This window comes from Triticum dicoccoides, chromosome 7A (genome assembly GCF_002162155.2).
Source record: "Triticum dicoccoides isolate Atlit2015 ecotype Zavitan chromosome 7A, WEW_v2.0, whole genome shotgun sequence".
Classification (NCBI taxonomy): Eukaryota; Viridiplantae; Streptophyta; class Magnoliopsida; order Poales; family Poaceae; genus Triticum; species Triticum dicoccoides.
Window position 1 is genome coordinate 218,161,284 of NC_041392.1, and position 16,005 is coordinate 218,177,288.

Sequence of the window (16,005 nt, forward strand, 5' to 3'; positions counted from 1 at the left end):
ACTGTGATTTAACTAGTGTGGAATATAAAAGGGGAAAACCATGAGCATTGCGAGTATGGTGTTGAGCGTGCCATGGCGGATCTGAAGGTGCAAACTGGACAAAGGCAACTTCGCAACCAAGACAAGAAATCGGAGTAAAGCAGTGGCGATCTATTTTCTTGCTGCGATAAATAAGTTGAGCAGATACGAAAGAGTACCGCCTCTGGTGTGGCTCAGTGTACGCATCTGCTGAGAATTTGACGGTGCTATGGTAGCGATGGCTGTTGGCGGTGTGGAAGCAGATCTAGGAGGGTAGACGGTGGCGGCGGGCGCGGTGGATGAGACGGTCGTAGGAGCGGCGCCGACAAGGTGGACGACGGCGGGGATGAAGCGAGAGGACGGGATGCAAGGATCCCGGTCCGAAGCCGTGGATGAGAGAGGTCGATCTCTTGTAATGGACGACAACATCGGGGTATCAGCTCTGGCATGGTGGAGGAGGACGGCCGTGGATGGGGTGGCGGACGGCGGCGGCGGATGGAGGAGGGTGGGGTGGAGAGGGTGTTTTGGCGCCCACAGAGTACGAATGGGGAAAAGGGAGGTAGAGAGGAAGGGGGAACCATGTATTCAGGGCGCGCTTGTCTCAAATGCGAGGAAATTTACAAACTCAGCCCCCGTTTCAAATTTCTACTACATCACAGCAACACTAGTCGGTTGGGGATAGGACGATAATCTCGCATACACCGAATTTTTGCCGATGGGAGTTTGTTTTTAGCGCCCACCGTGTATGAATATGAATCGGGGAGGGAGTCGATTTTGGCCAAGGACACACTGTGTTTTGGTGCCCACCGTGTATGAATCCGGGTGAGAGGCGGTTACGTCACGTTTGGGTGAAATTACAAACCTACCCCTATCGAAACCTATAGAAATCCAACATATAGGCTTTGCGTGGCAGGGATAGGCAGTAGTGATTTCCATCTCGCAGATTTTGGTTCCGGGCGGTTACTGCGACTTTCCCTGCTCAAATTTTGCAGAGTGCACGTTTACCGTGCCAACTCAATTCGAATCCCGTTTGTATTCTTTTTTTCCGGGGGGATCCATTTTCAATTGGAATTACATTCTATATACATCATTTTCCTTATATATACTTTCAAAAGCACAACAAAGAATTCTGCTTCTTTATATGTATAATATGATTTACAAATACAACGATCTCGAAATCTTATGGTTGAATTCGAAAAAATTTAACCTAGTTATGTTCTACTAAAATGTATGGATTAGTAATATCTACATATTAAGTAACATAGATGTGCGTGAATTCATATGAGTATGCATGTTTGATAGATCAATTTTGGTTCGACTATGGATTACATGTATCATCATCTCGAATTCAAATATTTGAATCCCTTTTTTGTTCACTCCTTTCACGCCCATCTCTCTCGCATGCATGCTCCTTTAGGTAGCTATCACTCTATTTTCTCCAGCTCACCCGCACGCTCACTTCATGTTGCTCCTATCCTCGCAAACATGGTCTCTCGAGGTCTCCCTTGAGAAGTGTCACACTGTCCCTATCATTATACATTACACGGTTTTCATTATCTCTCACGTCTCTACTATTCTCTGGTATCACTCGGTACCTAAGCTTTCTTTTTCACCGCCAAACACACAGTCTCCACTCGTCTTTCACTTTGTCTTTCTCTCTATGGGATTCTCTCACACACCCTATATGTCTCTACATATGACTCATACCACTAAAATTACTCTCTCTATCTCTCCCGTAGACACAACATTTTTTGCGGTCTCCTTTTTGTCTCCATCCCAGACTGACATTATTCATTTGTTTACCGATTAGACAACCCCGACTACCGTCTCCTCTCTCTCTCACAGACACACACACACACAACTCCTGCTTCCACTCCCCTTCCCGACTACCGTATCTCTCTCTCACACACAAAACTCTCGCTTTCGCACCCCGACTCGTATTTCTCTCACAAACATTTATCGACTAGCTAGCCTCTAGATAGGTTTATACACCCGCACTCTCGTGCTTCCACCATTGCATACATGTCTCTCTCCCGCTCCTTGTATCTATGTAGATTTTTCTTCCCTTCTTGAGACATGCCCTCTCGACCGTGCACACACACACTATTGCATCATTTTAAGCTAATACCTATCGCACACACACTCCTTGTGTCTTTGTCACACATGCACTCCGTCCTCCTCCACTCGCCCTCTCTCTCACACACACATGGGCTTTTTGCAACAACTAGCAAGATGCCCATGCGTTGCACGGAACATCAAGATGCATTTGTATGAGTAGTTTATCTTGTGGGGGAAAAGGATGAACGAGGGAAGGCCTTATTTGCAAATGTGGAGAGGGGTGTGGGTATCTTTTTGCAAAATTGCCATAGTTTCCTTCCTATCCGTCAGATATAGATCGGACGGCCTATATTGCAGGATGGCAGGCACACGATCATCACCGACAATGCTTATTATAAGAGTAGGGATAAAAAATAGAGTTGGTGATGATGGTGGGCCTGCCATCCTGCAATGTAGGTCGTCTGATTTATATCTGACGAATAGGAAGGAAAATATGGCAATTTACCCGCACTCTTCACCACATTTGCAGATAAGGCCTTCCCTCGTTCATCCTTTTCTCCCACAAGATCCTGATGTTCCATGCAACGCACGTGCATCTTGCTAGTAAGAGTAGAAATTAGACATATAACACTTCTCGAATATGTATTAATCGGTGAATATGTATTAATCCTAGAAACAACTTCATTTGTAATTTCTTCATGCAAAGCACAGAAAATCATAGAAGTTTATCACTCAACATAGCACAGCCCTAGGCGTAATCTGCATCTAGCTCCGCCACTGTATTAATCTACTTTGATCATGTGGCAACGCATTGGCACATTGCTAGTAGTTATTATAATTTTTTGGACACCAGACAAATGGTGGAGTACATATACGAAGAGAAGAGGCGCACGCACGCAGTCGGCCTCTCGCCGTCTCGCACACATGAGTGTTACGTAAAGGCGACATTAAAAAATAAACTATAAAACCCTAGGGGCATGATTGCTGCATTCGCGGGTACCGGGTACGTGGTGGAGCACCTTTGTAGGAATAGTCAGCTCGCGTGATGATTTGATCCGTAGGAGTTGATGGTCAGGACCACAAGTGAACGACTTGGAGCGCGGTGGCTCGCCAGTTTCCACAGATCGAGTAGCCACGTTTAAAATATCGTTTTTAGCGGGGTTAAGAGTTCCGATTTTCAATGGCGCGCTATAAGTAGTAAGTAGTTTTTAGAACGATTGGTATGGAGCGAAAATGGAATTCACAGTACTACGTACCTCCTTGGCGTATGGTTGTATGGTTTGTTTTTTTTTCGATGGAGGTTGTATGGGTTTATGTTGCGAGATGTTGAACCTGGTAGTTCTAGGGCAAATACTATGGTTTAGATTTAGATGCTGGTTTTCTTTAATGAAAATTGGAAGGGGAAACCCTTCTTCGATTAAAAAAACTACTACCTCCATTCTGGTTTACTAGTCCCCATTGTACTTTGGGTCAAAGTTTGTCCACGAACTTTACTTGTAAAATGTGAATGGAAAACGAGATTTTTTTATACCCAAACAAAAAACGGCTGGAGGGAGTGATTGCTCTGACACAGACGCGACCTCTCATAGCGCAGGCATTGAACCGGCGCGCCAGCCAAGAGGGCCGCACTCGCTGCAGGCCCGGCTGAGCACGCCTCCTCGCCGCATGCAACCAACTTAAGACTGCCCCGCCTGCCTTCATTGAATCCGCGCATGTGCCGGCAACACGTCCTTCCACGAGCCGGCAGGCATTTTAGAACACAAAAAATGACTAAAATATAATTAATTCACGCATGGTCTTGACTTGTTGTGCTCGCACTGGTAGCAGGAACTAGTAGAGGATTTTCTTTATTTATAACTCTCCTCACATTTTTTGGCTTTAAAGTGAAACATGGTTGTGGACATTATGTACGAATGTGCAGATATCTGTGAACATGAGTTTGATGTGGAAGTTGAACTTGGAATGTCGGGCTTGCGCGTGAACTATACCATGTCCAATGCTTCATCTGTTATTGTTTGGAAAGTAATGCTGTTATTACATGACCCAAAAAAAAGATTTTGTGCCACATCAGTAGATGCACGGACATCACAACAGGCATGCTGACTAGATAAACATTTGAACCTAGCTATTATGAAGGAAATTTTGTATTGACAACAATTTTAGATAGCAGGAGATGCCTAGCCTGCTCTGCCTCTGCTAGCTTATTTCTGGCTTCTTCCATCTACTCTTTGGCTTGGGTGAAGAGAGCATCCGATTGCCCTTTTCGCTTCTTCAGGAACTCAGCTACATTCTCAAGGGCTGCTGCACGCTTTCTTTCAGCCTTTACTAATGCCACGAGGACACGAACAACTGACGACTCCACCTGGCTTGTGTGTAATCCAGCATCATCTTGGAATTTGCACCTTATGTCTAATCCAGCATCATTAGGGAACTGGCACCTTGTGTGTAATCCAGCCTCATTTTGGAAACATGATCTCGAGGTTGACCATACTTCCCTCCTCGCAGGAACTGCATCCTGACATGAAGTTACTTCGTTTTTAGATCAATACTCATAGCAACCTAGATCCATTTAGTAGAAGCCAGATAAACAGAACTTGGAGAAGTGAATTCAAAAGGAAAAAATAAATAAAAACAGACTACAAGGTGAGAACACCCACTTCCTACATCAAGCTAAAAACGAAAGCATTAGGATGATTAAGACTCTTCTTATTACACATCAAAGAACACCACGCTTAAGAGAAACAGAAACTACAACATATACACATCGAAGAACATGAGGCTACACGAAAGTAATTGAAAGGGTGTTATTTACCAAAGCTCGTTTTACAGGTTCGGTGCAGCTCCTCTTTAACTTGCCACGCTCCTTGAAGATGTCCCGAATATCCTGTGTTTGGTCTTCATTGCTCCTCTGCATGTTAGCACTCGTGGTTTTAAAATCTCAACATGGCAAGAAAAATATACTACTAGTAATACTCGCGCATCTTGTGGGCAACATTAAAGCACTCATCTGGCATGTTAGAGCATCTCCAACAAGATAAACTACTCATACAAATGCATCATGATGCGTGCAACGCATGGGCATTTTGCTAGTTCTAAAAACCTTTCCATCATTTGCCACACTACTGGTTGCAGATGAAAAACCTACCCAAGCACAGCGTGATACAGGAGCGATGCACAATTACAAGCTGATATTCTGTTGGACAATGGAGGCTATAACCAATTACTTTTACGGGAACAATAGCACCCAGGAAATTTGAAGGGTAGGTATGAAACTGCACATGTACTGCTAAGTGATTCAATACACACATTACCAATCAAGGAGGAGAACGATGGGCGCGGTGGCCTCTGTGAGTCATGGTCGGCAACGGGAGTCAGTTCATTATCCACGACGGTGGTACTTCTGCGCTTGGCATCGGCTTCCGGGAAGCAGATCCGAGACCATGGAAGACGATGCCGGGGAAGAGGCTCTGTGTACGACGACGACGGCGGACCGGCTCCAGTGCGGCGTACGAGGTCGTCGATAAGGCAGATGCGCTGCGGTGGACGAGTGCGCCGATGTAAAGGGGAGGAGCACGAAGGCTGTGGTGCCGTGGAGAAGTCTATTTTGCGGTGGGGATAGAAAATGGGGAGTATTCAGGTGTACTACTCTGGGTGCCGGGGTGGGGTTGGCTGGGTAGGGTGAACCTGAAGATACGAAAACAGCCCCCTACCAAGCGTCATCTGTAGGCCTATTCCGAAGGCTATGATGGTAACTTCCCACTGCTCGAATCAGGGTCGCGGGAGATTTTCCCGCCGACCTCAAAATTTTGTGACCCTGGACTCCCCGTGTGGCGTGTTGAGTGATTCAGCTAAGCAACTAGCAGTAGTAGTAGTAAACTCTGCATATTAGGTTTGACCAAAGTCAAACTTCCTAAAGTTTGAACAAGTTTATAGAAAAATATAAACATTTACCATAACAAATATGTATGATGTGAAAGTACATTCAATAATGAATCTAATGGTATTTATTTGTTATTGTATATGTTAATATTTTTTGTTATAAGCTTTCTGAGAGTTTACAAAACTTGACTTTGACCAATGCTAACACGCTGACTTAAATAAAAACGGAGGGAGTACACATTTGTTTTCTTAGTTTGTAGTGAACTAATCATTTGTTGAAATTGTGAAATAAATATATTAGGCTATTGACTTCGAATGTAATGGTCTATACAATTCAATAGTTACAATCATTGTCGAATCCCAAGATGTATACACGGTCTGTAGTACTCCCTCCGTCCGAAAAAACTTGTCATCAAAATGAATAAAAAGAGATGTATCTAGAACTAAAATACATCTAGATACATCCTCTTTTATCCATTTTGATGACAAATATTTCCGGACGGAGGGAGTACTTCACAAGATGCTCAAACTCACATAATCCTAGTCAAATGAGAATCTAAATGCATTTCATAGTTATTACTTTGTAGGATGCAACAAGAACAACCATAACTCTACATCAGCCATTATAGAAGCAACATTTTGACATATCCCAATGTGTGAATGAAACGTGCAGAGAGAGCTTTTGAGGATGGAGCAGATAGGGCGGGAAAGATTGTATGTATGTGGATGAGAGAGTAGGAATCAAACCTAACGAGAGAGAGAGGAAGAAGTTACTCTGTGAGAAAGATGCATACATGTAATATACATGAGATGCGTGTGCATCTGGATTCTGTATACGTGGAAGGAGAAGAGACAACATGTTTGATGAGAGAGCAGGAAAAACATGGACGAGAGGGGAAGGATCTCGTGGGTTGAGGGATTGACAATTTTGTGCGGGGGAGAGAGGGATTGGTAATTTTGTGCAAGAGGGAGAGGGCGGGGGGAGGAGTCAGTCAGCCCTCGTCACATCACCCTGCTTCCAAATGACCCCGCATTCTCTAGCGCGGTGTGGTCGCCATCTTCGATCTGCTCGTTGCCCTCTTTGAAGATTGAGGTGTTGTGCATGTTGGAGTGCAAAGAAGCACAAGCGAGAGTGGTCGCCGTATAACCTTGGATGGGGATGAGTTGTGTGCTCGGGGGAGTGTGTGTGTGTGTGTGTGTTGTGTTGCGTGTGTCTGTGTGTGTGTGTGTGTCAGATATTGAGAGAAAACAAACCTAAGGAGAGAAATGGGTATTCACGAAGAGATTTTGCGGGCCTTGAGGTGGGCAGGGGCCGTGTGAGGGTGTGAAAATGTGCGCGTTGATGCATGTGTTGCATGCAACCATGCGAGGGACGTACGAATCGAGAGAGATGGTTGTTGTGTTACGGATGCTCCTCTCTCTGTCTCTCTCTCTCTCTCTCACACACACACACACACAAGTAAACTAGAAGACCGTTCTCTCATGTATACACAACGTATCGACATCTGTCTATGTCTCACTCATGCATGATCATTTGCACATTCACACCTCTCTATGTCTGTATCACACGCACACCGTCTCCACATTGCCCTTGCGCCACAACACACATATGGACACATACACACGTTCTCTCTCAGTCACACACACAAAATGAGTATTAAAAAACTAGGGCGCACCTAAAACGTCCAAATCCAAATAAACACGAGCTGCAGCTAAATTCAAATATATGGAAATATTGCAGCGTCAAGAACTTTCACAGGAAAAAAAGTTGAGTAATACTCAAGGATTGTTTTCACACACACAAAAAGGTTCAGTGGATGTCCTTCGAGCGCGACATGGTGACGCACCGTTCGATCGACCACGCGGCCGCGGTTCACGCGCTTGCACAGGATTCCATATCATGGTTGTGGTACTAACTAATAAAAGCGCTGCCTAAGTCTAATGTTTACGTGTACTAGTATGGTTTTCTTTTAATTTTGACCAACCTTATATTTAAAACTAAAGTAAGCCCCCACACGCGCACTCATCAATATGTCGCCCCCGCCGTTGCGCATGCCGGCGCCCGCCTGCTCTGGCCAACAATTTCTCGCCCATCACCGCCGTGTCGCCGCCATCCCTGTGCCATGAAGCCAAAGACTCACCCGCTCACGTCGTCTGCAGTCCCTCCTCGCGATGCCGCCGCGCTGCCAAGCACGCGAGCAGCTGGTGGAGCCGCGTCTATGCACGCAACGTACGAAGAGGAGGACGAGCGCGTGCTCCAGCACGCCGGCGAGGAGGAACTAGCATGTCATTGTCGTCTCTGCCCCCGCGGAGGAGGCGCGCATGGTGGCTCTCGCGGCGGAAGCCGGTCGCGCGCGCGACAAACCCGCAAACCGGGTGCGGACGCGGAATCTACCTTCGAGACCTTGAATGCCACGTGGATCCTGCAATCTGAAGGAGCAATTTGGGTCAGTCGACTCATGTGAGCCGTTTGATGCAACATGGATGGCTAGAAGGGGTTCTTCCACCTCTTCTGCCGTCTTCTTCCTTCACTCCGTCGAACTTCTTTCACAAATCGACTGACCCAAATTATACTACTAGTACGAACGTATTAAGTACAGTAGGAACAGAAAGATATGAGCAGTAGTACCAACTGCAAGAAGAACAGTAGTAAGACATAGTACTAGTACTACTGTACGTACTAAAGAGTTCAAATAACGGGAAAGAACATAAATAGAGTTCTGTTGGGGCCTCAACACAACACAACCTTGAAAATAAACTAATAAGCAACTAGTCCGCTTGACACTGGAGTAGAACCAGCATGAGCGACGACACTGCCACCTATTTGGAGTCCGAGTCCACGTCCTCGACTTCGTCCTTGTCCCTATTCATCTTCCTCTTCGCCGATGCTTCTTTGCTTGAACCGGACACTGAGCTCTGCTTCTTCATCCAACCCTTGTAGATATTTAAACAAAGGTAGGCATCCATTGCTGCGTACAGGATGTGATCTTCATCTAATGTCTTCGACTCCCATGCATGATGAAACTCGTGATGAGGTTTCTTTAGTTTAGCGTGCGAAGGATCAATAATTGCTGCTGCTAGGGTCAGCATTAAAGGTTGAGAGGAGGACACCAGGCTTGCCTTCTGGAGATCGAAGGGCTGGCCTACAATGAGACCTATCCGACGTAGGACGTCACTGTCGTTCTTAAAGCCTACAGTAACGAATTTCACTCTTTTGTCCTTGAGGAAGTTCTTAAAATCCTGGCACTGAACGTCGGCATGGCATATGTGGTAGACCAAGCAAACGTTATGTACGCAAACCTAGATCACGGCGGGCTTCTTCCTCTCTTCGTCCTTTAGATCCTTCTCTCATCCCAGGACTGTGGTGTACTCAACATCTAGCCCAGCGACCCACTCATCCGTTGAACTGTTGAACATGCGTAGGAAGCGAGCAAGCCATGCTTTCACCGTCTCGGATCCACGTGTGTAGATGACAATGAACTGATTGCCGATGATGGCTCTAACTTGGTACTCAGCGGCGACCATGGAGAATTGGGAGGCCATGGATTTTGGAGGAGGGTTAGGAGAAGTCGAACTGTTGTACCGCGCAAAAAAACTGGGAGCAAACTAATGTGAAAGGACGGGACGACTAGGAGCAAACTGTTGTAAGGTAGAAGACGGAGACGAGTAGGGCGTGCGAACGGCGTGGGGTTGTTGGCTTGCCCGGTGGATAAACGACTGCAAGCCCCCAAAGAGTTCTCGAGAACTATGCGGGACCCACTAGATGTCATGTCTACTAGACCCATATCGTAGGCCTGACGGTAGAGCTTCTTCCTGTTCGCACGCCATGCCGGCGCGTGGATGTAACTTCACTTAATTCCGTCAAACATCGCGCCTCCCACGACCTTCGTCTCCCTCGCGCGGTCGTGCCCTTGGAGACTTCGACCGGCTATAAATGAGCAATTTTTTGCCTTTTTTAGACAAACAATATTTTTTGCCTACTCCACATGCATGATACTCCCTCTCGTCCTTTTTACTCCCGTCAACCGTTTGCAAAGTGTTTGACCAAATTTATACTTTTTTTGAACACCACCTTATATTAATTAACCAGCCACACTAGTACACTCATTCGATACAATATTCCCATAACACTTAGGCGTGGTGCATTAACTTCTTCCTCGTTTCTTGTTTCTTGACATATCAACCAATAGGAGATGTGGGTGTGCATGCTTTTAATGACTTGAGACTACCAAAAACGACATGCAGTGGTTAGTTCATTGCATGCAATGCTATTAATTAGCAAATAAACATTAAGATCTCTCGTTTTCCCCTCCTCCTTGGTCACAGTGCACAATCTAAGATGACTTGCTCACCTAGACGGAGGGAGTACTGATTATAATGAGTATAAGAACTACGTTATGATGAGTGTAAAAATATTGATTTGACATTGTGAATGTTGTTGACACATTGTGGAATAGTTTTTGAAGTCTGCAAAGGTACTCAACTAGTGATATCGTTCTCCACAAAAAATGTGTTTACCAATGCATGCATGAACACTAGTTACTCTAACCCCCTCTCTTCTTTAATTCTTTGCCACATCAGCATGTTTGCTATTCCCGTGTGCTAAGATACCACCATTATGACCAGCCTTAATCATCGCATGCAATAATTTAGTGCACCTTGAAATATGAACATGTGTGGGGCGTGTTTGTTTTTAATTACTTGAGACTATACCTAGCCCGACATGCAAGATGACTTATTATGCACCGTTCCCCATACCTGCAGGAAGCCCGTTCGTCTCCAAATCGTTTCCTCTCCATGTGTGGAAATAATATGCCTGCCAAACTCTCCTTCTCCCTCCGGCGGTCCCACCACTCCACCCCGTGTGAAAAAATCTGCATGCATGACTCTCCTCCCCCCACGCTCGTCCAATCCGTTGTGACCAGCAATATTTCCACCCCTTCGCTCCCCCGTAATTTGCTCCAACAAATATGCCCACATAGCGGTTACTTAACTGCAGGTGCATTCGGTCACTAACATATGGGCCCAACATGGGTCTGGCCCACATGTCAATGACGCAACTGGACCTACAGTTAAGTCAGTGCAACTCAGTCCATATCTTATGCAGGTGTGCCATTGCTCGCTATAAATATTGCGCCTCCCATGACATCGCTAGCCCCTCGCAGCACCACGCGGACGGTCACGCATCGCCGTTCCATTCCTCGCCACCACTAGTCGAGGAGGACGCGTCGGTGTTCTGCTCCTCGCCGCTACGCAACGCGTCGCCATTCCGTTCCTCGCCACCACTAGTCGAGGAGGACGCGTCGGTGTTCCTCTCCTCGCCGCGATGCGTCGAGGTGGACGCGTCGGCGTTCCCAATCTCGCCAGCACGCGCGCTGGAGGACGCGTCGGCTCCCTGCTACGAGGAGAACGCCGCGCCGCCCGCCGAGCCCCCCAGCCTTGAGGAGCTTTGGAAAGAAATGGATGTTGCCTTGTGGGAGGCTTTGCCTCCAGCAGAGCGCGCCAAAATAGAGGCGGAGAAGAAGGCCGAGGAAGAGAAGCGCACCGCGGAACAAGCTGCCTGGGAGGCCTATGTCGCGTCCGACAGAGTCAGGCAATTGGCTCTTCGGCAGAAGGCTCGTGCGAGGGCTGTGAGGGTGGCGGAGGACGCCCGTGCCGACGCCCTGAGTGCAGTCGGGCCCAAGCGCATCATCTACGCTTGGCGGTACGTGGACCGGGTGCACGCTTCCAGTGAGGAGGAGTACCTGTTGGCGCCGGATCACCACACCGGTGAGATCGCACTCGCCCGCCGGCAAGCCGCCAATCAGCACCTCGCGAGTTGCGAGGCTGAGGAAGAGGCATTGTGTCGGTGCGCTGGGAAGCGGCCACGCACCAGGGCACTCATGGCGCGCCGCAAGCGCTCCTGCGAGTGCCGTGGCTTTTAGGAGGAGTATAATTTTTGTTTCGTAAGGCGATCTCATTAGTTTTGTGACGCAAATGATAAATCCCGAACGTTCAGGAATTTTTAGCGTCCTTAATTAAGTATGTAAAAGGGAATGTTTGGAAACCTTGTGTATTCGTACACATTTTGCAAGTACGTGCATATAGCACAAACTTTACTATATACTATCACACTACACGTCTCTCTCGATATATGCTTGTAGACTGTGCTACTCCCTCCGTCCAGGTCAATAAGTCATCTTCGGTTGTGCACAGTGACCAAGAAGGAGGGAAGACTTATACACCTACATGGAGGGAGTGCTACTATTACTTATGTACGTGCAAATGCACGTTTTAACATTACGATGCGGTTTTGGTAAAAGTGGCAAAACATCACTAGTCAAGCTGTGAAACGATTCAATGCAAAACAAATGCAAAAATGCTCATTTTATTGTTTAATTTTAGCTTCCTTCTCTGTGGTTATCTCTCTATTGTACTTTGTACGGAGTATCTCACTGGTTGGAAAGGCATGCAAGTACGTGCATATAGCACAAATTACAATGGTGAGGAAAAACCAGTTAAATCTTTGGTCAAAATTTAGCACAAATTACAATGGTGAGGAATAAACCAGGACGGAATAGTAGTTTAGAAGCCCAAATAAATGAGTGAGGCGCATTATTGTTACTCTCCACTATGACTAGTCTTGTGGGAAAAGCTGGGGAAGCCACCAAAAGAACTGGCCCGAGGAGTAGTAGCTAGGGATCGAGTGTGCGAGATGAACCGGAGAAAGTAAATGCAGAGAGATGAAATGCAAAAAAGACGGAGGGATGTGATGGTTGCTTGTCCATTTATTTTACCAGGCCACTTATTACTGGGAGTGGTTGGGTTTTGTGATATGACGACTTTACTGCGGCGCCACGAGTGGGGTGAGAGGTGAGACTCCCGTGCAGCACCGCCCTCTACATGTACTACTACTCCCTCCATCCATTTTTACAGGGCCTAACTTGTCAATCTTTCGTACCAAGGCATGTCCGCAAAAAGAGGAACTGGTTTTGGGGCTAGTATCTGGATCCCGTGTAATCTTGCATGCAGCCTCCTTTGAATGCCTAGCCGCTGGCCTCCCTTCCTTTAATCCCTCGCATGCAAATTACTCTCCTCCCTTTTCTACATGCATGCCCAACCATAATTCCTCAAATCATGCATGCCTTGGCTGAAATATAGAGCTCGCTCCTCCTTTGAAAATATGGTGGTGCTATCCATGGATGTAAATCAATGCGACGACCAGAGCATTTTCACGATGAAGGGACCACACACGACTTGCAAGAGAAAATTAAGATGGAGATGCCTCGGTTAGTTCATTTGGATAGGTTTGTTCGGATATTATTTCATCTCTAGAGCTCACAAACATCCGGGTGAAATAGATAAAAAGTATCTTTTGCAAACAAAAGCGTTCAACTGTTCAACCTACATCCAAAACTTGTGAAGAGATAACTCTTATTGTGCTTTGCAGGAAATGATCTTCAAGAATTAGTTTTTGAGTATGCATTGTTATACATGTTGGCTACAGATGACATGGCACTTTCTTGTAGCCAACAGTTGGCTATACTATTTAAGTATTAACCATGCCCTTATACACCTAGACGGAGGGATTAAATCAGGATGACTTGGGAGGGGGCAGAGCATATGTAAGAAATGGTTCATCATAAGTCTTTCACCAGTATTGTAGTAAAAATTCATACATGGAAGATTCTAGACTAAACCATAAATGGATACACTTTTATTCATGCGCGATACTCCAATAGAGCAAGATCATGCATGGAAGTCTCCACATGCTTAGAAAGCAGATTACATTGAGCGAAGACTAATGATCAACATTTAACTTGAAAATGCAGATGTCCAGGTGAACCTCCTTGGAGTCCCCGTGCACATTGTTGGAGTCCAAATAACACCATGGGTTTTCCATGTCCACATCGGTGGGAAAGTCCCAGCTCCGCAGAGTCCAAGTATGCTAGGCGTAGCCAGTGTCGCCGCCCACGCGTGTAGGTCTCCTCTTCTCATGCTCATACAAGTGGTAGAAGAGCTCACCTTATAAAGGCCTACTAGCAAAATTCCAACATCGACCAGGCCGTCCATGAAACGGGAGTGGCTGTAGGGGTCGTTGCGCCAGTTGAATATATGAGCTAGTTACTACGAGATTTAATCCGAATAAGCACAAAATAAATCATGACGGCTATAACAGAGATGAAACTAATAATGTGGACTAGCATAGTAGTAGGATACAGAGTAGAAACATGAATTCTACCACGATTTCGAACAGGAAGGACAGAATCACATACGGTGCAACGGGAGCAGCACCGTTGACGTTGAGGTTGTCGCCCATGTCCAAACACCACGTAGACACGGTCTTTGAGCACGGTTCGTAGTCGTTCCATGCTCGGGCATTGAAGTTTGTAACTATTTTAGATTAGAATATACTACTCCTCTGGTGCTAGTAGTAGAGCAGAGTCCTACTCTACTACTCTACTCAAGCAAGTTAGGGCATAGCACTACAGGGAGTACCAGTACTGTGATCACTCAAGCAATTTGTCTGGCATCGACATGACCCTACGCTGATGGTATGTGTCTCGTAAGTCAAGCGGCGTGCTGTAGTCATCATCACATGTCCACTTCCCGCAGCACATATTCGCTTCTCCATCTTTGTCTGGACATAATCTCATCCAATGTTCCATCCCCGCTAAGGCGCCTCCCCCCTCGTCCGAAACCCAAGCACTAACAATGGCAGAACCGAGCAGCGTCCGCCGAAAGAGTGGCTGGAATTCGCTCCCCACAGAGGTAATCAAGCACATTGTTTCGCGTGTGGACAATCTCAGTACCATGCCGCTCGCTGCGTGCTCGTCAGGGATGTACCGTTTACTCAAAGCCCTCAGGACGGAGCTTTTTAAGCCAGCTCCTTGCTTGCTGATGCCGCCTGATCTTCAGAAACGGCGTGTCACACAGTATAACGATCATAGGGTGGCGAGCATCAACCCCCTTGACTGCGATCCGATCCCCGTCAGCCTCAACTACATTAACGGTATGTACTGGGTCGGCATGAACACATCTTGGATGGTGCTCATCGACGGTCGCGGCAGCTGGATGCTCGTGGAGGTCCACACCCGGCGATTGATCCCCCTTCCTTCAATTAACACTGCACTGCTTTGGCACCGCGACCCAGAATACTCGGAATCTTACAGTAGCCAACATGATACCAAGTTTGATTTGCTCAAGGTTGTAATCTGCCAAGTGCCCACAAGATCTGTGAATTATAAAGACTTCAGGCTAATTGCATTCTTCAACTGCGGTCTCGCCTATCTGACAGGTCACTGCGGTAAGTGGATAAATTTGCATGTCCATCACAGGATCATACATCCTCCATGGTTCTCTGATGCAATTGAACACAAGGGCTTCATTTACGCCGTCGACTCCTTCTATGGCTGGACGTATTGCTGGCCTACTCCAGTCATCGCTACAAACAGCTCTTACAGCAGTATGTTACTTTCCTATAATATCATGATGGCTTGCTTATATTACTGTCAACATTTGCTGAAAAAATATTCATGCTCATAACATGCTGTTCTTAAGATTAACTAAACCAAGGGCCCTTTTTTATTTGACTCCAACTTGATATGATGTTGTAGGCCGCCTGGTGTCCCTACCCTTCCTAATCCTAGAACCTTTCAAAGAAAAGCGGCATGGCAGTTGCAGGTGGTTCCTAGCTCGATCAGACGACGGCGAAAGATTGATGATCATCCGCACGTACCGGACATGTTGTTTCACGGAATACAATCACAGTCACTGCAAGGTCTTTGAGCAGGATCCCAGCTTCTTTGGGCCTTCAGGAAATTTTGACTAGAGGCTGGTAAGTAGCCTTGGTACATGCTCTCTGTTTGTCGGACTAAATTATCCGATTAACTAGGAGATAACCGACGGCAAGGATCATGATGGCAGCGCTGTTTCGTTCATCAGGCAAAACTGTGTGTACACAGCGTACCATGCGTCTCTGCATGCACCATACCCTGATATGTGCCGCCACGCTCCGCAACCCAAAGTAGGAGAGAGGGTCGCAAGTATCAGACTTCGACCTGCTGGCTG